This window comes from Aulostomus chinensis, chromosome 1 (assembly GCF_037954235.1).
Source record: "Aulostomus chinensis isolate RoL2024-O1b breed Wild chromosome 1, RoL_Achi_v1.0, whole genome shotgun sequence".
NCBI classification, from domain to species: Eukaryota; Metazoa; Chordata; class Actinopteri; order Syngnathiformes; family Aulostomidae; genus Aulostomus; species Aulostomus chinensis.
The window spans coordinates 19,349,719-19,371,913 of record NC_141320.1 but is presented as its reverse complement, the minus strand read 5'-3'; the positions used below and the strand labels follow the sequence as shown (position 1 = coordinate 19,371,913).

Sequence of the window (22,195 nt, the reverse complement as noted above, 5' to 3'; positions counted from 1 at the left end):
TCTTGTTTGTCTTCCTGCTGACCCTGGTAACCCTCCTGATGAAGGTTGTTCCTGATTGTCTCTTGTTTGTATTCCTGCTGACCCCAGACCCTGGTAACCCTCCTGATGAAGGTTGTTCCTGATTGTCTCTTGTTTGTATTCCTGCTGACCCCAGACCCTGATAAACCCTCCTGATGCAGGTTTCTGTTTGCTTTTGTAACCCAATCCTGGAATATCCATGTCTCTCTAGGTTCATATGGAGCAGGGGCTCAAGTGCCATCTCCACCTTAACACCAGATGTTACAGTTGATTGCAACTTTCGTTTTGGTTTGTAATTCTAAGATTGTACCACATAAAACACAAAAATACATTCATTTGAACAATAATGAACTGGGCCCTTTAAGAAAATAAAGTGTCCTCATGTGAGTTTTCTCACTTTTGTTAACCTTGAAAGTTCGTGGGCTCCAAGTCAGAGTTCCTTCAGATCAAGTGGGGTTTGATCTGTGAGTTCCAAAGCTAATAATCCCTGAGATTTAAAGTAGCTATGAGTGCATTCTTTCTACCGTAAACTGGAGCTGGTGCTAATCCAGATGCCTGGCGTGATCCTACCACAGAGCAGATGGTTCACCTGCTATTCCAGAGCATGTAGACACTGGTGTCTGGAATCAAGCTGGGTGGCTCACCATCTCTGGAATCTACTGGAATCTTGTGGACCGTCCCCACTGATCTAAAGACACAGGCTTCCAGTCTCTGTTGTGATTCATTCAGGACTGATCTCTCTTCTGTTTCTCTGTTGTTGAACAACTTTAGACCTGATTAGCAAAGCACTCAGTCCTGCTGAATGCAAGTACTTGTATGAAGATTCTCTCTAGTGGTTCAATTTCTTGAATTCAATTCTTGAATGAATTCACAGTAAAATTATTTTACTCTCACACAAAAAAAAAATACGCTCAGCATATTTTGACACAATAAGAATACCATTAAATATGAAACTGCTCCTGTTTAACCAACGTGTCAATAAAAATATCAACTATTTCACATGTTAAACATGCTTTAAATCAATAACCTCACCAGTTTTTGGTGAAATCAACATTTTTAGTGTTTAGTGTTTTAACTCAGAATAAAATAAATCACTCCATGCAAATTAATCCCCATTTTTCTCTCTTTGCATAAAATACACCATTTTGCATGAAGACTTGTTCTCTAAACAATAACAACAAACGTTCCTTACATCAGCACAAAACAGCTGTGTGCTAAGACCAGTAGAAGAAATGTGCATTTTAGGGTGCTCCTACAAACTGAGGTGCTCTTATGGCTCTAATAAACCCTGACAGAAGAATGGAGATTCAACATAGCCCCGCCCCCACAGCGTGAGGCAGCAGCAGCAGCAGCTCATCTACCAACAGTCAAAGGATATCTCTCTGATTTGCATGTGCTCCACTCCTGAAGACGTCAGGGTTCAGACTCCCAGCAGGGCGGAAAGAGTTGGCCGACGTGATGACCGATTATTCTGGTGTCAAGACTCCTCCTGGCTCTGATTAATGTGGTCACTACCTGGATGCTTCTGCTTGCTACGTGCATGACTTCTTGCTGCAGTGAGACAGAGAAAAAAAATAAATAAATAATGACCACGTGCCAGCTTACTACTTACGTTGAAGAACTGGTGTCTAAATTTGATCTAGAAGCTCCACCAGAGGAATATCATGTTGTTATAACTCCATCCCTAGGATTTGTTCCAACAAATTTATTAGAACTCCTTTAATAAATGAATCTGTTCCCTCTGCAAAAATGTATTGAAATTCTCTTTACAGTGAAAGATTGGAAAAAAAGTGTGGCTGATGGAGGATGAATTTGTCTTAAGAAGATGAAAGAGGTATCTTTCTTTATCCAGCTGAAAAACAGAGAGATTTAAGACTGAAATTGAATCCTCCTGTAATTTCTGTGGCTTGAGAGAAGAATCCATTGAACATTTCTTCCATCACTGCTTGTGTGGTCGAACATTCTGGTCCAACGTGGAGAAGTCTGTTTCAATGAAAACATCTGCGAGAAAAGGACAACCAAATCAAAAAGGACAACTTGTTTAAATTTGAGGTAAATTTCATCTTTCATCTTATTTTTCATCTCTCTGTCTTTTGTCTGATTATTTGTCTGAACTCATGATGTCTTTGTACTGCTTTACATTTCTATGTTGTAACCCTGGCTAAAGAGCTTTATTTTGTATTTTTGAATTGATTAATTAAAAAAAAGCTTACTTCCCCCAACAGACTGAACTTGGGATCTGATTGGCTGCTGTGAGCTTGAGATGCTGCCTTCAAGTGCACCTTGAATTTTCCATCCATCCATCAATTTACTTCCAATTATACTGTTAAGGGTTGCAAGGGGGCTGGACAACACATATAGACGGACAACGTGTCAGGGTTGCTTCATACTTTCTGGTTTCACTTGAGTCAGTTATCCTGTAATTAAGGCTTCTTAATGATGCCTGACTCGTTGCTCTGCTTCCAAACAAAAGGGAATCATTAACAAGAGAAGAAGCTTCATCAAATAGGTTGAAGCTAAAAGTTTCATCAAGTTGATGAGCTGCTTTGGCAGCTTCAGAACACACAGTGATGTGGTTCCACCCACAGGAGAGTGGCTTTAGGGTTCACTTCCCACCAATGCACACAACTCCTACATGTAAGTTCTCAATAGGATGGAGTCAAATTCTGATGGAAGCTTTTGTTATATTTCCTAAATGGATGTGAAATGATTTCTCCAAGGGAAAGTGAAGCAGCAGCAGTAGAACATCAGTTGTGCTCACTTCTGTTCTGGGATCAGATTTGGATCAAATTGCTTTCAGGCTTCAGGTGCTGGTAGAATGAAATATTTCCTTTATTGTCCTCCTCAATTTGTCCATCATCAGGAGACTCAGTGTTTTTGTTTTGAGGAACCAATGAAATTGCACCAGTATGGCTGACACCCTGGTGACTGGTCAGACCAGCAGCTCTGACTGTGTAAAGCCCAGTTGCAGCCCTGAAGTCTCAGAAGCAGCAGAGGAAACACACTGCGTGCAGTCCTGGTTAGGCGTGAACGTCACCTTCAATATCAGCGCCTGTTGTTCAGTGCTGGGGGGGCAGAGGCATGAGTCACTTAGTGAGCAGAATGGTAGTGAACTCAGTTCACCACACGATGAAGTATTAATGTATCATTAAGGAACATTCCAACACATGAATCAATTAAGTTTCAGTGTGTGCACTTTAGTCAAATGTACATGTCACAGGTTGTCCACGACAGCCTTTTGGAGTTGTTGTGTATTTGATGAGTTGAAGGACTCATACTGCCCCCCCCCCCCCAACTGATAACTAGAGAATGTACCTACTCATGATTAAAGGCAGTAGGACTACAGGCCAATTTGCCAAAAATGTTGGACTATTGCTTAAAACCCTTAGCACTTTCCTTGGATGGCGAGTTCACATGAACAACACTGGCATCGTCATAGACGACCGTCCAGTATGACCTTTGACAAAATGCCATTTCAGCAGAAATTACTAGCATGTTTTGAGTAACTGACAGAAGTGATCTTGCACATAAAAGACAGAGGTGAATAAATTCAAATCAAACCATGAATGGAGTATGAACTGGATTCAGACATGAACACTTCCAACTGGTTTCCAAATCCTCTGCAGTGCAAATGTAGATGCTACTCTTTGGTAGGCTTTGCCTCCTTGTACTCCTGGATGTGAAAGGGTCGTCTGTTCCTGGGACGTTTCTCACTTCTCTGCCATCAGGGTTCAACAAACATGGTCGTCATCCTCAGGTCCTGGTTCAAATGGATTTGCTGTTTAACAGCAGCAACCAAGAGCTGCTCTGACGACCAGTGAGGCTGAATGGAAAGAGGAAGGGACTTCCCTCTAACAGGTTTTAGGGAGTCACCTGTCAACTTCGTCACCCCAACATCTGCAAAATAACAAATAACATAGGAAATAAAAAGGAAATTGATTCAATATGGCAAATCCATGAGATTGGTCACTTTGCAAGATGCGGGTCTGCATTGACAGCTGAATCTAAACAACCTATGCAATGTGAACAACAGGTCAAACCTTCACAGGTTTCTTCTTCTGTTGGCTCTGAGAGGCCTGATATTCCTGTGAAAAGAAGGACTTTCTCTCCCTCTCCTTAACAGCCCTGAACTGGAAAAAGGTTTCTATGGAAGAGCTCCCTGCTAGAAAAAAATACACAGTTATTACCTCCTGAAACACTCTTAATTTATACAGAGCATTTCTCATTACTCATCTGAGTCCAGCCACTGCACCAGGCTAGCGATAGAAAGAAGCGATTTTAGAAATCCAAGAGTATGATTGAACCTTTAAGGCCCCTTTGAATCATTTTATGTCACAGAATCCATAAATCTGTTAAGCTGCACTGGCGCTAGGTTGTGCAACATCCATATGTCCACTAGTGGCAGGCGTCTCCTTGTGGACATCCTGTAAAAAACTTATGTTTAAGCCACATACAGAGCAAAAGGTAGGGAAGCTGTGAGTGCAGCGCCACAGAATGGACAGAACATCTGAAATTAAAACAAGGGGACAGGCTTGGACGCCTGGGATAGAGGGTTGAATGTAGTATTTGAACGATAATCAGTCTCTAATCTCAGATTATCTCATTGCTACCAGCAAGCAGGCTCACAACAGACAAGCAAAGGGGCAGCGTGAACATGTTAATAACATGAACGTCCCGTAATGTGAGGCGTTGTGCAGTGATATCTTTGAATTAGCATTTTAAGTTAATTTTATGTAAACAGTCAAATAAAATCACATTACCACGCTACGCCGTAACTTGATTTTCTTCCCGCTCTTCTTGGAAACCAAACGTCTGTCAGCCGTCTCCTCTCCTCTCCTACGCGTCTCTGCATTGAGCTGTTGGGCTGAGAGCGCCCCCTGCAGGTTCGGTGCACTTGCGTTGGGGGCGACTGGTTTTGCAGCGTTTTCATTTTGGAGCCGCATTCTTGGTTCGCTTCATGTTGTGCTATGCATCGTTTCTCTGTTTGCGGCGCAAAATGTGATGATGCATTTGTTTTTGTTTGTTGCATCACGCTTTTTTCACTTGCACGGCGTTAGTCTTTTTACCACCTCGTGTACATGGAGCCGGTCTGGGCCTACATCTCAGCAGACCCTTGCTACTGCTCTGCATTGTGTTGAGTGTTGAGTGGGAGAAGGAGACTCAGTGTTTGGTATTCGCCCAAACAGGTGGTGTAATTTATTTCTGCACAGAAATAAATTTGAAAAATGCAGCAGCATTCATCCACCGGACCAGGGGCGCCGCCAGAAATTTTGGGCCCCTTGAAAGATTCAAATTTTGCCCCCCAAATCCCCCCCCCCCCCCATCATCATAACTGCATTTTTTGTCAGACTTTTCATTGCCTGTTCATGGACCATGAGTTTGTGTGACTTTAAATAAACGTATAAACTTATTACAAGTTACTTAATTACAAAGCGTGGAAAACTTTCTGAAGTGCTGAATGTTGTGTTGATTTGAACTAAGAATCTGACCAAAACTCGATCATAGACCTGCGACCTAGGGTGTCCTGGTGCCACGTGCACCGGTGGGCATCCTTATGTTCAAACATGGTGTTCGTTATGGACAAACTGTGACTTGCACAGAAGTCCAATAACTGAACACCACTCTGGTTCAGGTCGGGCCTGCCGTCCCTCCCAATCACACCCCTCCAGGTCACGCTGTCGTTGCCCACGTGAGCGTTGAAGTCTCCCAGTAGGACAATGGAGTCCCCAGCCGGGGCACCATCCAGTACTCTTCCCAAGGACTCCAAAAAGGGTGGGTACTCTGAACTGGTGTTCGGAGCATTCGCGCACACCACCGTCAGGACACGTTCCCCGACCCGAAGGCGCAGGGAAGCAACCCTTTCGTCCACCGGGGTAAACCCCAACGTACAGGAAGAGGGTCGAGGGGCAAAAACATGTGAGACAAGCCCCCAGCACCACCCCACCTCTCCCACCAGCTCGTTGAGGTTTCACCACGTTTCAAAATAATGCGTCTCAATGGGGTTCCAGCTTTCACTGAGTGGCTGCCTTTTTTTCTGTCCCAGTCTGTGCAGAGATAAAAGCAATTCCAATCCTTTTTTGTCTTTTCCCTGCCATTTGCTGCCTTTTTGTACTTCAAGTTCATCACCAAAATATTTCCACTACATACAAACAACATGAAGACATCTTCACTTACACTGCTCACACAGTAAAGACTTCAATGCCCAGGTCGAGGCGCCGAGTCTTCTTTGTAGCAAAGTCACAAATTCAATATTTGAAGTCCAGTGAGCGAGCCAATTCCCTTTCAGCTGAAAGTGTTGCAGGACCCTTCAGGCTCTCTTGCCCCATGGTCGACCTGAGGTGACTCAGGATCAGTCTGAGTTCACTGAATGCCCTTCCTCCACCAGCAACCGTAACGGGCAGAGGGCAAAAAAATCCAAAGTGCACACAAACCTCTCCAAAAATGCTCTGGAGTTGCATTTGATAGACTGCATAGAGCAGATCAGGACGAATGCAGTCAGAAGGGAGAGTGGCAGAATGGACTGCACTGTTTCAGGGATGCAGGCCAGTGAGATGCATTGTAGTGAACTCACACTCAGCCTTCCATGTGTTCCCCTAACAGTCAATAATTTAACTGAACTGTGATAAAGGCTGGAAGTAACACAATAAAGAAATCAACTATAAAGAATGTGTGACAGATTAGACCCACATAGGGATACCCACACGCCCCCAACCCACAAGTTGGGTTTGTGGCAGAGCACTGATGGACCAGGGCCTTAAAAACTAGAATCCTACAGCCTTTATGTACTGCTTAGCTCCTTCTCCAAACCTGGTTCCAGTAGTTTGGGTGGGCGTGTCCTCCTGAAGCTGAATCTGTGCATATTTAGGGCACCCATTAGTCATGAGCTCAGCACCAGCAGAACGTAGTATTTTATCTTGTACTGAGTCCAGTTTATCTCGCAAGTTCACACACTTCAGCTGTTTGTTCACCGTGACGACAAAGGCAGCGTTTTTAAATGAGAACTGGCACTGCACCGCTCGCTGTAAACTTGTTCTCCTGGTTGGCTCATCGGGCCGCGTTCATCAGAACCCTGTTCTCATTCACGAGCGTTTAGAACTCTCAAGGCCAGTGAGCCTACCTTCTTGGAGAAGAACTGAGGGACCAGTTGTCTGCCTCTTTTCTTCCTCTCTTCTTTCTCCCGTCTTCCTCTTCGTTTGAGCCAACCAGACTTCATTATTACCGCTCGTTTCTCACACCGTCCATCAGCGACTCAGCGGCTGTGAGCGCACACCTGCAGCAGCGGCAGAGTGACGGAGCTCAGAGCGGCATTCGCGGGTTTGAATTGGACTGCACCATTGTGCAAGAGGGGGGGGGGCTTAAATGACAATGTGATGAAGAACTCAAGAAAAAAGTAATGGAAATAGACAACCATGTTTAATTAGCTCATTTTAAGTTATCTTTTTTTTTTTTTAATTTACAGCCCCACTGAGGGCCCCTGTCAGTGCTCGGGCCCTTAGAACCGTTCCCATGTACCCCCCCCCCCAGCAGCGCCCATGGTCATGCCATCCATTGGATCACCAGCCCTGTGAAAACCTCTTCATGTTCATGTGTACTTCATTTTAGAGAGAATCCAAACGATCTGGTGGCATTTTCAGGGGACACAATGGTGCAGTGGTGAGCACTGCTGCCTCCCAGCAGGAAGGTTCCAGATTGGAGCCCCAGCTGTGTGAGTCTCCATGTTCTCCCTGTTCCTGTGTGGAGTCTCCATGTTCTCTCTGTTCCTGTGTGGAGTCTCCATGTTCTCTCTGTTCCTGTGTGGGTTCTCTCTGGTACTCCAGCTTCCTCCCACAGTCCAAAGACATCAAGAGGGGACGAGGCTGATTGATACTCTAAATTGACAGTAGGTGTGACTGTGAGAGTGAATGGTTGTCTGTCTCTATGTGTTGGTCCTGTGATGGACTGGTGACCTGTCCAGGGTGAACCCGCCTCATGTCCAATGTCAGCTGTGATAGGCTCCACCCCCCCACACAAACCTTGACATATAATCAGTGTAGAAAAGGAAATTTATTGACACTAATGACTGAATCTGTCAGAACTGAACTGGATAGAAACTCTGAGAATTCAGAGTAAGGACCAGGAGGGAGGAACACAATAATAGATAAGAGGAAATGTGGAGTCTGGATTCTTTTCTAGAAGGAGACGGCAATGACAGTCCTGCAGAGTGACATCACTGACTTGAAAGGATGACTTCAGTCACGTGACTGGATGACTTCAGTCACATGACTGGATGACTTCAGTCATGTGACTGGATGACAGTGTAGATGCCAATGTAGAGGTTGGGGAAATAGTCTCTGAGAATCCAGCTTGAACCCACGCCCTCCTTGTTCTTCAAAAACCCAAACAGCGACCATCAGTCTCCCTCCAATCCTGTACTTGGTTCAATGTTGCTGTTCCATTTTGCAGCAGTAGGTGTCGCTGTGATACCAGGTTCAGTTCAAGATTCCCAACTCCAGCTCATGTTGGTGACCTCAGTGGCTGGTAAAATGGTGCTTCAGTGGATCATGTGATCAACTCATGTGTGTCCTCACTGCTCCACAGGTCTGTCAAATGTTCTGTAAAATAGTTGGACCCAGCAGAGCTGCTAGATTAGGAGTTGATGGAGTCGTTGCAGATACCAGGGTCCAAAGTCCAGCTTGAACCTGGTTTGTGCAGTTCTTTGTCAAGCTAGCAGCCATTCTTGTCACTGCCAAGCTAAAGTGACTTCTGTCAACAAAGGTCAACATACAAAAGGATATTTCTACTGGCAGTTCAAGATTTTGATCAAACTCCTTTTTCAGAGCTGGAACCTTCCTCTTGTGTCAGCTTCCTGTTCCCATCTCTATGGTAACGGTCAGTTTTGACCCACGTCTTCAATCAGCTGTCAAATAAACTAAAACAGTTTTCTATCCTCCAAGTTGTTTCCATCTCTTGGTGACCTTGTCAGGCTTCCTTATCCATGGAAATATTGGTTTGAATATTTAGTTGTTGGCCTCTGGACCTTTTTTTAGTCACTAAACCCTCGATTTCAGTTAAAAAAATGGTAAAATGAACCTCAAGAAAATCCTAGAAATGAACCAAAGGTTGCTGTGTTTCCTGACCGTTACTGAGGGTGTTAGAACACATCTCTGACATGGATTGGTTTGATTTAGTATTCATTTTAATATCATTAACTATTGGAACATCCATGGTGTTATGGGTCAGTTTAGACCCTCATATATTTACTTCAAGAAAAAGAGAAAAAAAAGTCTTTTTCAGCAACAGAACTTTAATACAAACACAAAATGAAAAGCAGAACAAGCCAGAACCCAAAATATGGATTTGGAAGGTGTGACAGTCTAGACCCCACTGTCACTGTTTGTCCCTAACCCACCTCAATAAGTGCACAATTGTTTGGTGGGATAACATGGACAAACCCGGAAACAACCAGCAACATTAAAGGACATTTATTCAACAAAACCATGCATCAAACAAATTACAACCTTCTCCTTCACCAGGGCTCTGAACTGGATCCTAAAAGAGTCAGGGTGGGGCTGGAGCCTTTAAGTAGGCGTCGAAGGCTACGCCCAAATTGGGGCGAACCATTCCCTGTCCGGAGACAGGGGAACTCGAACAGTACATGGACATGTGAATGGGTTTGGTCAATGAAGGACACTGGACATTTGTTTATTGCAAAGTAGCAGATATATATGGTCACTGAAGGACATGGTGTTTCTTTGCTGTATGTTAAGGTACACAGAACAATTTGGGAAAACAATACAACTCCCCTTAACTGGTCTTTGGTCTGTCTGGTGGGAGGGGCCATGAGAGTATATAAAGGGAGAGAGTGGGCTTACAAGGCAGTCTGCTGTTAACTCTGCTGGGGTGAGGTGCTCATTGCTGAGGTCCAGAGGTGAATATTGTTTCTCAAAAGTTCTATTGTTTCCAAGTTATGATGTTCTTTCTATTGATTGAGCTAAGAGTAAACCATGGTTGATATGTGCATTGACTTATTCTTGTTGAAAGTATTGTGACTGCTTAAACATAGAATATGCATATTTGATTTATTCTTGTTGAAAGTACTGTGACTGCTAAAACACAGAATATGCATATTTGATTTATTCTTGAAAGTGTACTGCTAAAACATAGACTGTACGTGTTTGATCGTTAAATATTTTGATTTGCATTTTGCTAAATTAATTTGTATGAGTTATTATGCTTTTGTTTTGAGCTTGTTATTTAGTTTTGATTATTTTTATTACAGACCTCTGGTCCCTTCTGTATATAGCTGCTTTATTACACTTGTGTATCACAACTGGGGAAATATTGTTACAACTTATGCAACTCTGTCGTGTTTTGCCATCAATGGTTTAATGTCTGGGTCTCACACTACCCATACCCGTGTCTGGGGTGTGACAGAAGGTCAACAAGCAACAACCAGTCAAGCAAATCAAACCAACAGAAACCAGTTACTGGTTCAAAACCAGTAAAAAACAAACAGGAAAAGTCTACGTGTGTAACAACATACGTGTGTGTGTCAAAAACTGACCCACTTCTTTTGCCAACATGAGCCCACAGTGGTGGTGTCTCTAAAGAGGTGGAGCTCTGTCCTTCACCTGCTAGGTTCCAGCAGGCAGCTCAGGTCTAGTTTTCTTCACTGAGCCTCCATGATGAGTTTCCTCTGAGAAGTCCTTGTCCAAGGTCCCAGCTGGTAAAATCATTGTCACCAGTGATACTGGGACCCTGCAGTCCAGTGGTCTTATCTGGACCACACTGGACCTGCCTTCTTTGTTTGTTGTGTTGTTGTGCGGGTCGACGGGAGAACGAGGCTGATGAGAGTCCCTGAAGCTCCCATGACTGGGAGAGGAGCTGCTGGCAGTGTTGCTGACAGTGCACTTCTGACTTCAGGTTTGGCTCTGATTGTTGCTTTGTCATATTTTGATCACTGGTCCAGACAGACCCTCACTATTTGATCATTCAGTGAACAACATTTGTTGGTTTGATTTGGTTGAACTAGAGGTTCCTGACAAAGTCAAAAAGCCTTGATACAATAAACAAATTGATGTGCTTCTTTGCTGCATTTAAAACCTCCAACAGGTCACACAGGAGGAAGGTTAAATCACGTGACCATCACCTTTTGTAAGGACAAGGTTTTGTCTTGATGATGTCATTGTCACTGCCTTTCTACAATTTCATTTAGCAGACGCTTTTGTCCAAAGCGACGTACAACACAAGCAAGAATTTAGACCTAATTAAGGAAAAGTCCAAAGGAAGCGCAAAAGTACTACAGTCGTGACTTGGTCACAGGTACCGCCATCTAGTGGCAGAAGAAGTGTCGCCCCCCCCTCCCTTTTTTTTTTAATATAAACAGACATACAACACAGTTAGTGCTACATAATCACTAAGTGCTGGGTCTTGGACCCTCTGACTGATTCTACCCCACAGGACAAAGAGAAGAGTCAGGTTAAGTGCCTCGGTGCTCTCTGAACAATTGAGTCTTCAATTGTCTCTTAAAAGTAGAGAGGGACTCAGCAGAACGCACAGTTTGGTAGTTTGTTCCACCATTTGGGAACAACAGAAGTGAAGAGTCTGGCTAGGGATTTGGAGCAGCGCTGGGCTGGAAGCACCAGGCGTCTTTCGCATGCAGAGCGTAGTGGGCGAGAAGGAGAGTAGACCTGGATCAGGGATTCCAGGTAGGCTGGAGCCGTTCTTGTGACTGTTTTGTAAGCCAAGAGAAGTGCCTTGAATTTGATCCTGGCTGCCACTGGAAGCCAGTGAAGAGAAACCAGCAGCGGGGTGACATGTGTCCTTTTGGGCTGGTTGAAGACCAGATGTGCTGCTGCATTCTGGATCATCTGCAGAGGCTTGAATGAGCATAAAGGCAGGCCTGCCAGAAGAGAGTTGCAGTAGTCAATGCGTGAGATGACAAGAGCCTGAACCAGAATCTGTGTGGTCTGTTGGGTCAGGAAGGGTCTGATCTTCCTGATGTTTGTAAAGGGCATAACGGCAAGACCGAGAAACTGAGGCCACATGAACCTGAAAGGTCAGTTGGTCATCAATCATGACACCCAGGTTTCTGGCTGAGTTTGTGGGTGCAAGTAGGCTCGGGTCAAGTTGGACACTGACGTGAGGCTGAACAGATGGACAAGCTGGAAAGACCATAAGTTCAGGTGGATCCAGAACACAAGGTGGAGGTCAGTCAGGACCCCAGAAGGAGACCAGCATCTGGAAGGTGGAGATGCAAAAATAAACAGTAGTATTTCCACCTCACACTCCTGCATGTATTCAAGTGAACAGGAACACAGATTCATGCTCAACTTCTCCTGTGTGTTCATCCACAGTCACTAAACAACAACAACCAAACAAAGGGGGTTTGCTAGCATGGCTGCTGAGGTAGAAAGGCTCTGTACAAACTGAGTCCTTTTACCATTTCTTTCCTGCTTCTAGCGGTGCTGTCGTCACTTCCTGTGACCGCGGGAGGGAAGGGGTCCCCCTTCAGAATCAGTTTGATATCATTGTTACTTCCTCTTCAACATGCCTTTAGCAGACCAACTCACTGACTAGCTCAGTGAGGTAGTGTGGCTGAGTGGTCTAAGGCACTGGATTAAGGCTCCAGTCTCTGAGGAGGCGTGGGTTCAAATCCCACCACTGCCATCATGTCCCAGGTCTCTGGAGAGGTGTGGCTGGTCTCTCCCAACCTCTCTGTGCTGGAGGTGTTGGCTGCTTTTATCACTCTGGGAAGAAAATGTCCTGAACTTGAGGTGTTCTCCTCATCTTGAACTCTCCAAAACAACAATGTGCAGTAACGCTGAGCTGCCTTCAAGCCAACAACATGGGCACAGTGTACCCAGAGCCACAGGCTCCTCCCAGTCTGCTTCAGTGTAACAGTGACTCTCCAAACTGAAGCTGATCCAGGACCAGCTTAGGAGGAGCCATGGCGCAGACAGGCTCTCTGATTTAATGCTGCTGTCTATTGAGAGGAACATCCCAGTTGACTCCAACAAGGCTGCTGATGTCTTCAAACCCAGGACCAGAAGAAGAACCCTCCTCTGAGTCCACAGACCTGAGCACCGCTGCTCTGACTACCAGGTTACCTCCTGGTTATCAGGGTGAAGTCATGGTGAGGTCGTCAGTTGTTCCTTGGGTTTTATTCCAGAGGCCTGGTAGTTAAACACAGAATTAAATCATTTTACTTCTTTACTTGAAGTTTCATGCTGTTTAGCTGGAAATGTTTTCCAACTTCCTCCATGCTGGTGCCCCATCACACACAACAGGTGCACTTGTCCTCTTTTCACCTCTGACCCTCAAACATTCACAGTCTTCCAGTGAACGTCCAATTGTCCTCTGAAATAAGAGATGAATCTTTCCCTGCTGAGACTCCTGATCTCTGACTGTCACTAGCATGTGCTAGCAGAATACAGCACTCCTTCTTCATGATCTGTCTTTGTCTCTGACCAGCTCTCCTGCTCTCTTAGTCCTACCAGTCAAAGCAGACATCCGCACCTACTGATCTTGGATCTGCTGCCCGTTCCTGCCTGGTAAAAGAAGGAACCAGCACCTGGTTCTCCAGGCTGAATGAACTCCAGGACGTTGGCCAGCCGTGTCAGTTGAAACCTTATTTGTCCAAATAGAGAAAAAAAATAAGTCTGATTGTTGATGAAAGATGTCATCATGGCTTTGAAACTGTGGTTGGGGACCAGCCAACATGAGCACATTCATGGAAAAATAGCAGTAAAAACAGGAAGTGTTAGTTAGCAAGTACTCACCAGTCTGTCACTATCATACTTGATTCTAGTGGAACAAAATGGCTGCTGCTGACTGTGCTGCCTGGTGGAGGATCACTCTTCACCATCCTCTCAGGCCTTGATGGAACCAAAAAGGCCAGTTCCTGGAGAAGATCTTCTAGGGGTCCAGGTTAAAGCGGTGCCCCAGCTGGCACCAGGCGCTGAGCCAGGTCCTGCATGGGAGATACTGTCAGTTCTGTTCTGCCCTGCTCGCAACCAGGGCCCCAGTCACCAAGAGTATAAAGGCTGGTCATTGTGGCAGTGGGAGGAGTCAAAATGAAGACAGACCAATGTGAGCAGGACGTTCCTGGAGAAGTCAGAAGAACTTGACCATGTTTCCTACAGTACCCAGGAGGCCTGGTAGTTGTTGAAGGAAGCTCCAAAAGCAAAGAGCAGACAGCAAAGAGCAGACAGCAGGACATCAAAAGAAAAGATCCAGACACTAAAACTACAAGTAGAAACAAGAAGAAATACTAAAAGCTTTGGAAAGATAGTACAAGGTTGGATATACATTATTATATACACTACTATTCTCACTGACTCCCAAAGAGGGACAGGAAACATTAGAATGTGGATCAGATCAGCTGATTTCAGTGTTGAGTCCATCCCTCCATCCACTTTCTGTTCTTATCCTTTAAGGGTCATGGGGGGGGGGGGGGGCGATCCCAGGTGACGTTGTTCAAGAGGCAGGGTTCACCCTGGACAGGTCACCAGTCCATCAGGAGAAATGAGGTGGTCGGTATCATGCAACCTAAACTAAAACATTAGTCAGATCAAATTCAGATTAAAGCAAGAGTCTCCAGATCAAAGTCAGAATTCCTGATGATGTCATCAGGGCTTTGACAGTAAGTAGAATTCTGTCTTTGATCTCAGGAGGACATGAAAGAAACACAATTGAGGAAAGTAGAAGAGAGCATGGCAGCATGATGGTGCAGTGGTGAGCACTGTGGCCTCACAGCAAGAAGGTTCTGGGTTTGAGTCCAGGCTCGGGTGGGGAATCTTTCTGTGTAGAGCCTGCATGTTCTCCCCATGAATGCGTGGGTTCCAGTATATGAGACCACGGCGGCATGATGGTGCAGTGGTTAGCACTGTGGCCTCACAGCAAGAAGGTTCTGGGTTTGAGTCCAGGCTCGGGTGCAGAATCTGCATCTTCTCCCCGTTCATGCGTGGGTTCTCTCTGGTACTCCAGCTTCCTCCCACAGTCCAAAGACATGTAATTGGGGACGAGGCTGATTGATACTCTAAATTGACTGTAGGTATGAATGTGAGTGTGAATGGTTGTTCGTCTCTGTATGTTGGCCCTGCGATGGACTGGCGACCTGTCCAGGGTGAACCTCTGGCCTGTAGATGCTGGGATAGGCTCCACCCCCCATGACCATCAATGTGGGTGTTTTGTTAATTGCATGCCACATGAAATTATTATTGGTCACTTTTCGAGCGACTGTCTCACAGTAGCAAGACAATAACACCTCCTTTTGATGATGACAGTTTGTTCAACACTAAACTTCATCCAGTACCATGTTGTCAAACACTGGAACCTCCACAGCACCTGAACAGGGACTTGAACCCTGGACCCTCACATTAAAAGTCTGATGCTCTACCGTCTGAGCTCCTCAGGCTCTTTCTACAGCATTGAGACAGGAACAGAAACACCTGTGAAGGTCAAACTGATGCTTTCTTGACTTGTTCAGTCCTCCATGTTAAAGTCCACCAGGCTTTTGATTGGCTCTGATTCTCTGTGGCAAAATCCAACAAGAGGCTCCAAAAATGTCCTGAATGTCACAAGGTAAGGCAATTTTATTTGTAGAGCCCATTTTCACCAACAGTTTGTCTCAAAGGGCTTCACAAGGCATCATAACAACATCCTCTGCCCTCAGACCCTCACATCGACTGAGGAAAAACTCCATAGAAAACCCTTTTAACCGGGAAAAATCTGAGAAACCTCAGAGTGAGCAACAGAGGAGGATCCCTCACCCAGGATGGACAGACGTGCAGTAGATGTTGTTACAGACAAGAAAACAGTTTACAATACAAAATGTGGGAAACACGGAAATGTTAATAACAGCTGAAGAAGGAAGCTTCTGGAAGGGGAGGCAGGGAGAGCAAGCCAGCTTGATGGGGGACTGGATGGCAGACTGGTTCATGGAAGGGGAGCGCAGGCCGGTGTAACAGTAGGGAATAAGAGGGGGGGGGGGCGATGCAGGCGGCGGTTGGGGCTCTGGTGGATCTGTGGAAACACAGAGACTGCGAGAAACCAAGGCCAAACTACAAAGTGCAACAAGTAGTGGTAATGACAGTTCCAAAAATGTGCAGGGAGGGGGAGAGGAGGGAAGGGCTCCATGTAACCTGATGTGTCCCCCAGCAGTCTAAGCCTGTAGCAGCATAGCTATCAATGGTTCAGAGCTACCTGAACCAGTCCTAACTGAAGGCTCTGTCATAGAGGAAGGTCTTAAGCCTGGACTTAAACGTAGTTAAAGTGTCTGCCTCTCTGACCCATGGAGAGAGCTGGTTCCACAGTAGAGGAGCCCGGTAACTAAAAGCTCTACCTCCCAGTCTGTTTTTATTGATACTGGGAATCACTAAAAGACCTGCATTCTGGGAGCGGAGTGCTCTGGTGGGACAGTAGGGACGAATGAGCTCTTTCAAATAGGATGGAGCTTTATCATTGAGAGCCTTATAAGTCAGCAGAAGGATTTTGAAGTCTATTCTAGATCCTACAGGAAGCCAGTGGAGAGAAGCTAAAGTGGGAGAGATGTGTTCTCTCTTCTTAACTCCCGTCAAAACCCTCGCTGCAGCGTTCTGGACCAGCTGGAGACTCTTTAGAGAGTATTTAGGACATCCTGACAGGAGAGAGTTGCAGTAGTCCAGCCGAGAAGTGATAAATGCATGCACCAGTTTTTCAGCATCACTCTGGGAAAGGATCTTCCTAATCTTAGCGATACTTCGCAGATGGAAGAAGGCGGTCCTGGTCACATGCTTTAAGCACCAAAGAGAAGACACCTTGGAGGATTTCAGTGACTTTTATCAAAGGTCCCACTTGAGTAGGAAGTTCCAACCGAGCTGGCCAGGAGTTGAACCTAGAATCTTCTGATCCGAAGTCAGACGCGTTCTCCTTTACGCCACCAGCCCTACAGGAAAGGTTTGTCTGAATAGAAGAAAGGCAACATGTTCATTTGTACTTGATTTGACAGGAAGTTTCAATGATAGGGTGGCATTTTCTGGTTTTGTGCTGCCAGATTGTCTAAATATCAAGTTTACATCAAGTTATCACTGGAACACGAGGAGAGAATTCAGTAATAAAAACATGATCATTTACAAAATATATCATACATGAATTATTTTACATGAAATGATTCACTTTTTGAAGAAGAAAATAAGAAAGACAACCTAAACGACCAAGGCTCTGCACACGACGTGTAGCGACCAGCGGGACGGCTTTGGCCCTCTTAATGACTGCTAAGTGTCACTGACAGAAACTGACGCCTCAAATGGAGACGTGAGGCCAACAAGAACACCCTTCAGCAGCTTCCTGAACACCGTCTCTCCCTGGAATTGCAGATTATTCACAACACAGTAAAGTGTTGAAGGAGGAACTGTTGCCTCTTCTTCTGCCCAGGATGGTTCCACCTCAGGGGAGAGGTTCACTAAATACTCATCAGCTTCTCTGGTCCAAGAATATTGATGTTGGCTCACAGAGACCAGATGCAGAGTCAGACCTGAGACTTCAGTCCAACCACCTTAAGATGGAGGAGAAGAAGCCCTGATTTCTGGGTCTCACAGTCTTTTTCCACTCTCTTGGCTCCACCCACACAGGGGGCGGATCTATCATCAGCCACATCTGGAGCATCCCAGCATCCCTGGATCTGTGGAAAGGGTTTTTTCAAGAATGGCCACCAAATGGAGTGACAGCAGGAACAGGAGCTCCATGGAGCTCAAAGGAGGGATCCCTCTCAGCTTGGAGCAGTCCCGGGGCCTCATGTATCAACGAGGTTTACGCAAGAAAAACTTGCGTAAACCAGGATCGACGCTCATGTTCAGATGTATCAATGCGAAAAATTCTGCGATTCTTGCGTTGTTTCACCCGAACTCTAGAGCTGCCGTAGAAGTTGGCGGAAAGCCGATTCTTGCGTTAACTGCACTTTGGTCAGTTGGCGACACCCTGTGGCGGTGTTTGGTAACTGGCATTTTTTGATAACCGCACATACATTGGGTCCAAAAAGCCTTCCAGAGGGAGATGGCGGACCATTCCGGGGTGAGTCAGTCGACCCTCGGCCGGGCCAGGCCCTGGGTGGTGGACCTGATCATTGAACAGACCAATATTAATTTGCAGCAAGAGCCGGATTCTCTAATGACTGCACTCATGTTGCCAGAAAAATGCCGTCCCATGAGGAACACGCTTACGTTCATCGTAAGGGTTTCCACTCCAATGTGCAGATCATCGATGCGCAGAGGCTGGAGGGATGGACATCGATCCCGGCCGGGCAGCCGTCCTCGCACACCAGAATTTCATTTCCACAGTGTGAAAGGGTAAGAAGCTACCACACGATTCCAGAAGCCAGATTAATTTATTTTGTCCACTAAACGTTCCAGAACATTTATCAGGCGGTCGAGCTGCTCATTGATCCCCGTTATTCCCCTAATAATTTCCTTGTGCGACTGCAGGACTGCCTGTGTGAGGACCCTCCCTCTGGATCCCTGTGGGCCGGAGGATGTGCTGCTGGGTCCAGGTGGGCGGGAGGACCGTCCACCGCTTGTTGGCCTGGTGCTGGTGCTGGGGCCGGGGGACGGGCTGCCCGAATGCTGCTGGTCCTGGCGGATGACTCTGAGCCCGTGGACGGGCTGGCGCGGGAGCCCGCAGGGGTGCTGCACGTTGGCGGCATGGCTGACGGATCAGTTTCTATTAAACTTATTGGTTTATTTAATGTCTGATTCTGTGTATTTGTTGCCTTTACATCTGTGGCAAAGCAGGTGGAAATGTTGCTAAGAAAAGGAGTTGCCACTTCTCCTCCAGGCTGTTGGAGTCAGCGTGGGTGGTGGTGACAATCCCCCCACAGAGGTGCTGCCCATGACTGCCGCCACCTGCTCAAACTCCGTCAGGTGCCCCTCTCCCTGACCCCCACCTGTCTGGCCGGCGCTCCTCCGGAGGGCAGCTGTACGCCGCTTGACCTCCACCTTGAGGTCCTGTTAGTGCCATTTTCCACATTGTTATTTAAATTTAGATTGAAGCCAATTGATTATTGTAGTTCTTCATTTAGTGATGCACAGTGTTGAACTTCAGCCAATAACAGGTCCCACCACTTTGTTTTCATCTCACGGGGGAGCGTTGCTCTGAACCCACCTCGTTCACCCTCTCACTTCTTATCCACTCTCAACCTTCATTGTTCATCCTGACACCACTGGACAGGCTGACCAACAGAATCTGCTGTCTCTCCTCCACCTCTCCTACCAGCACCTCCAGCTCCACGCAGTGACCCTCTTTTTCTTTGACATTATTTTGTGAGTGCCGACAGCGGAGACCCTATTTAAATGAATTTGCGTATTTCTAGGTGGGCGTAACGGGGGCGGGCCAGGTTGCTCCAACATCTGCGCTCAATTCCACACTGATTGGGATGTATCAAGGAAACGTGCATGGATTCCGGCGTCCGCACATATTGATACATCCGGATCTTTTGGTGCGTAAGCAACTTTGCATTCTTGCGACCGCAAGTTTTTAGTATGAGATCCACGCAAGTATTGATACATGAGGCCCCTGCTCTCTTCCCCCCAACTGGTCGAAGCAGATGTCTGTTCCCACTGATCCTGGATCTGCTCAAAGTTCCCACCTTTTAAAAGGAAGGTTTTACTCGCAGCTGCACAGTGGTGGAGTGGTTAGCAAGTTTGCATGTTCTCCCCATTCTCTCTGGGTGCTCCGGCTTCTTCCCACCATTCAAAGACATACAATTGGGACAAGGCTGACTGATACTCTAAACCAAAGGTGTCAAACTGATCCAGTAAAGGGCCGTGTGGCTGCAGGTTTTCATTCCAGCCAAGCAAAAAATCTACTTAAATCAATCAAGCTGTGTCCACATGGCTCATTGGTTGGACCAGGTGTTGCTTTTGCTTGGTTGGAATGAAAACCTGCAGCCACACGGCCCTTTACTGGATCAGTTTGACACCCCTGCTCTAAACTGACCATAGGTGTCTATCTGCCTGTCTTCTTTTCCTTAAAAAAAATCTACTGTGCTTCAATGAAGATAAATTGTTGAATATCAATCCTCTACTAATGTTAATGGGAGTGCAGTTGTTGTGGCCGAGTGGTTAAGGCGATGGACTAGAAATCCATTGGGGTCTCCCCGCGCAGGTTCGAGTCCTGCCAACAACGTTAAACTGCTGTTCCAGAAGAGACAACATCTTATTGTGACATTAGGATTGAGTCTGCCAGCGCTTGGTGACTGTACAGGAGGTCTGTGGACCGCTGGGCCACCACAAGCCCATTTCCTCAACTCTACATTTAGTCCAGAGGTCCCCCAAGTCTGGACCAGTGAGGAGAAATGTGATAGTGGAGAAGTCCTTTTGTTCTTCAACTGGTCCACCTTGATGGTGAGTCTCCTTTTATCAAGGGTCACTGAATGCTTGTGTTATTTATGGCATTGTTAACACTTTAGAAAGCCTTCATTCAGAGCTGTGAAGAACCTTGAACCTGATATCCCAGACATCAAAGTGGGCCACTAACTGGCCAGATGAAGCTATGCTAGGCTGCTGTATTCTGAAGAGCTAAAGTAGCAGCTTCTGAGAGGGATGCTAACCTGGATGTGTTCATCTCCTACTTTAATATCAGCGGCCCAACTTGGAGCTCTGACAGCCTCCAGCTTGTTGTTCCTGTTTCTGCTTCAGTCAACAGGGAACTCCAACCTGCAGTAGAATATTCAACAACAATGGAATAGAAAAGTGAGGAAGAAAAACTAGAATAAACTTACAAAGCTGAGAAATGTTCATGAAGAAGAAAGGCACACGTTATGATTGAGGCCAGAAACTAAAACTCCACACCAAATGTACTTTGACTTGTAGGATAATGAACTTGAATGTGTTGAAACAGCAGATCAATGAATCCACTACCACACAACAAGATGATGACCCCCTACCACAAGATGGCGTCACAGATCCTGACGCTCTGTGCAGGAAACACCGAGCAAAACATTACAACAAAGCTCCTGTTGTTCCCTCCAGGAAAAACTGTGGCTCTGATGAGAAGAAGGATCCCAGCATCCTCTGAGGATCCATGGCCGCACCATTGGGTAGAAGGACGATGGGGTCGGCACCAGGAGGAACCCTGGTGTCTCCGATGCAGGGAAGATGGAGCAGTGAAGAGACCACATTGTGGCGTCCTAAAGAGGACATTTGGTGGAGCCTGAGACAGCAAACATCACGCCCCCTTCATCAGAAGAACCACAGCACCAGAAGAAAGAATCCTGGCAGTGACGACAGGGAGGATCAGGGTGACCTCCTCACCACCACCTTTGAACCTTCAAATGAACTTTCAAAAGCTTTAGAGTGGAGAAGGATTTTAAAACATTTTATTGTTTTTTCCTTTCATTCTCATTTGTGTGATTGTCTGATTTATTAGAAATAAACACTGTCTGCTGGGTTTACATTGACTGTGATTCTCTTTTTGCATGCAAGTTGAAAGTTATGCCAATAAAAACCACAAGTATTTGAAGACCAAAGGAAGGACCCCCAAAGTCAGGACCCTGAGATCAAAGTGAACGCTCTGATCTCAGAGGTCTGGGATATTTCCCATCCCATGGCCCTTCAAATAAGAGCCCTGTGTCACTGTCTCAAAGTTTTCAACCGTATTTGTTTGTTAAATTAAAACCAGACGACCACTGTGGTCCTTTTTACACGGTAAGTAAAGCACAGATGCCCTGGTGGACCTGTTGGCACCCTGGACTTTGAATCCAGTGACCTGAGTCCAAGTCTCCGTTCCAGCAGGTTTCCTGCAGCCTTCAGCAGAGCTGCCATGTTTCTCTGTAGAGAACTAAGTGATGCTCTCAGCAGGTTGAGGGCACCACCAACAAGTGAGGTATGAACCTCTGACTTCCTTCTTGTCAAACAGGAAACTCCTAATACCTCATTTGAGTAAAGTACCTCATATTCCTGACATCCAAGTAGTAGTGAAGTGGAGGAAGAAGGGAGGAGATCTCCAACAGGATCCTTCTTTCCTCTGTCCTCCTTGATCTCATGGATCACCACAGTCAAGGGGAGACCCAAGCTCCTGGAAGGATCTGGCACTCAGGAACTGCTGAGTTTTCCAGTGGACTTTGTTCCATCCATGGTTCAGGAACAGGACTCCTCCTGGTATCTTTCCACCCAACTGTGGGTTCTTGGAGAATTTTTCATGTCATGTCAAGAAATCAGGCTGG

General features: G+C 46.0%; 1 long non-coding RNA gene and 3 other non-coding genes across 5 annotated transcripts; 2 read left to right on the top strand and 2 right to left on the bottom strand.

Annotated features, from left to right (window-relative positions):
- Positions 1 to 1,187: 1,187 nt before the first annotated feature.
- Positions 1,188 to 7,286, bottom strand: LOC147270683 (uncharacterized). Of its 2 annotated transcripts, none has more exons than XR_015115704.1 (3): positions 7,136 to 7,286; positions 3,580 to 3,915; positions 1,188 to 1,569 (listed from the first exon to the last, which is right to left on the bottom strand). It is a non-coding gene; the product is annotated as an uncharacterized LOC147270683 (long non-coding RNA). The 2 variants fall into 2 exon arrangements; XR_015115703.1 differs by lacking the exon at positions 1,188 to 1,569 and adding an exon at positions 1,614 to 2,019.
- A 5,298-nt stretch (positions 7,287 to 12,584) lies between these two features.
- Positions 12,585 to 12,666, top strand: trnal-aag (transfer RNA leucine (anticodon AAG)). The gene has a single exon. It is a non-coding gene; the product is annotated as a tRNA-Leu (tRNA).
- A 4,186-nt stretch (positions 12,667 to 16,852) lies between these two features.
- Positions 16,853 to 16,925, bottom strand: trnar-ucg (transfer RNA arginine (anticodon UCG)). Its single transcript has one exon. It is a non-coding gene; the product is annotated as a tRNA-Arg (tRNA).
- Positions 16,926 to 20,075: 3,150 nt separating this feature from the next.
- trnas-aga (transfer RNA serine (anticodon AGA)) lies at positions 20,076 to 20,157 on the top strand. Its single transcript has one exon. It is a non-coding gene; the product is annotated as a tRNA-Ser (tRNA).
- The last annotated feature ends 2,038 nt before the right edge of the window (positions 20,158 to 22,195 follow it).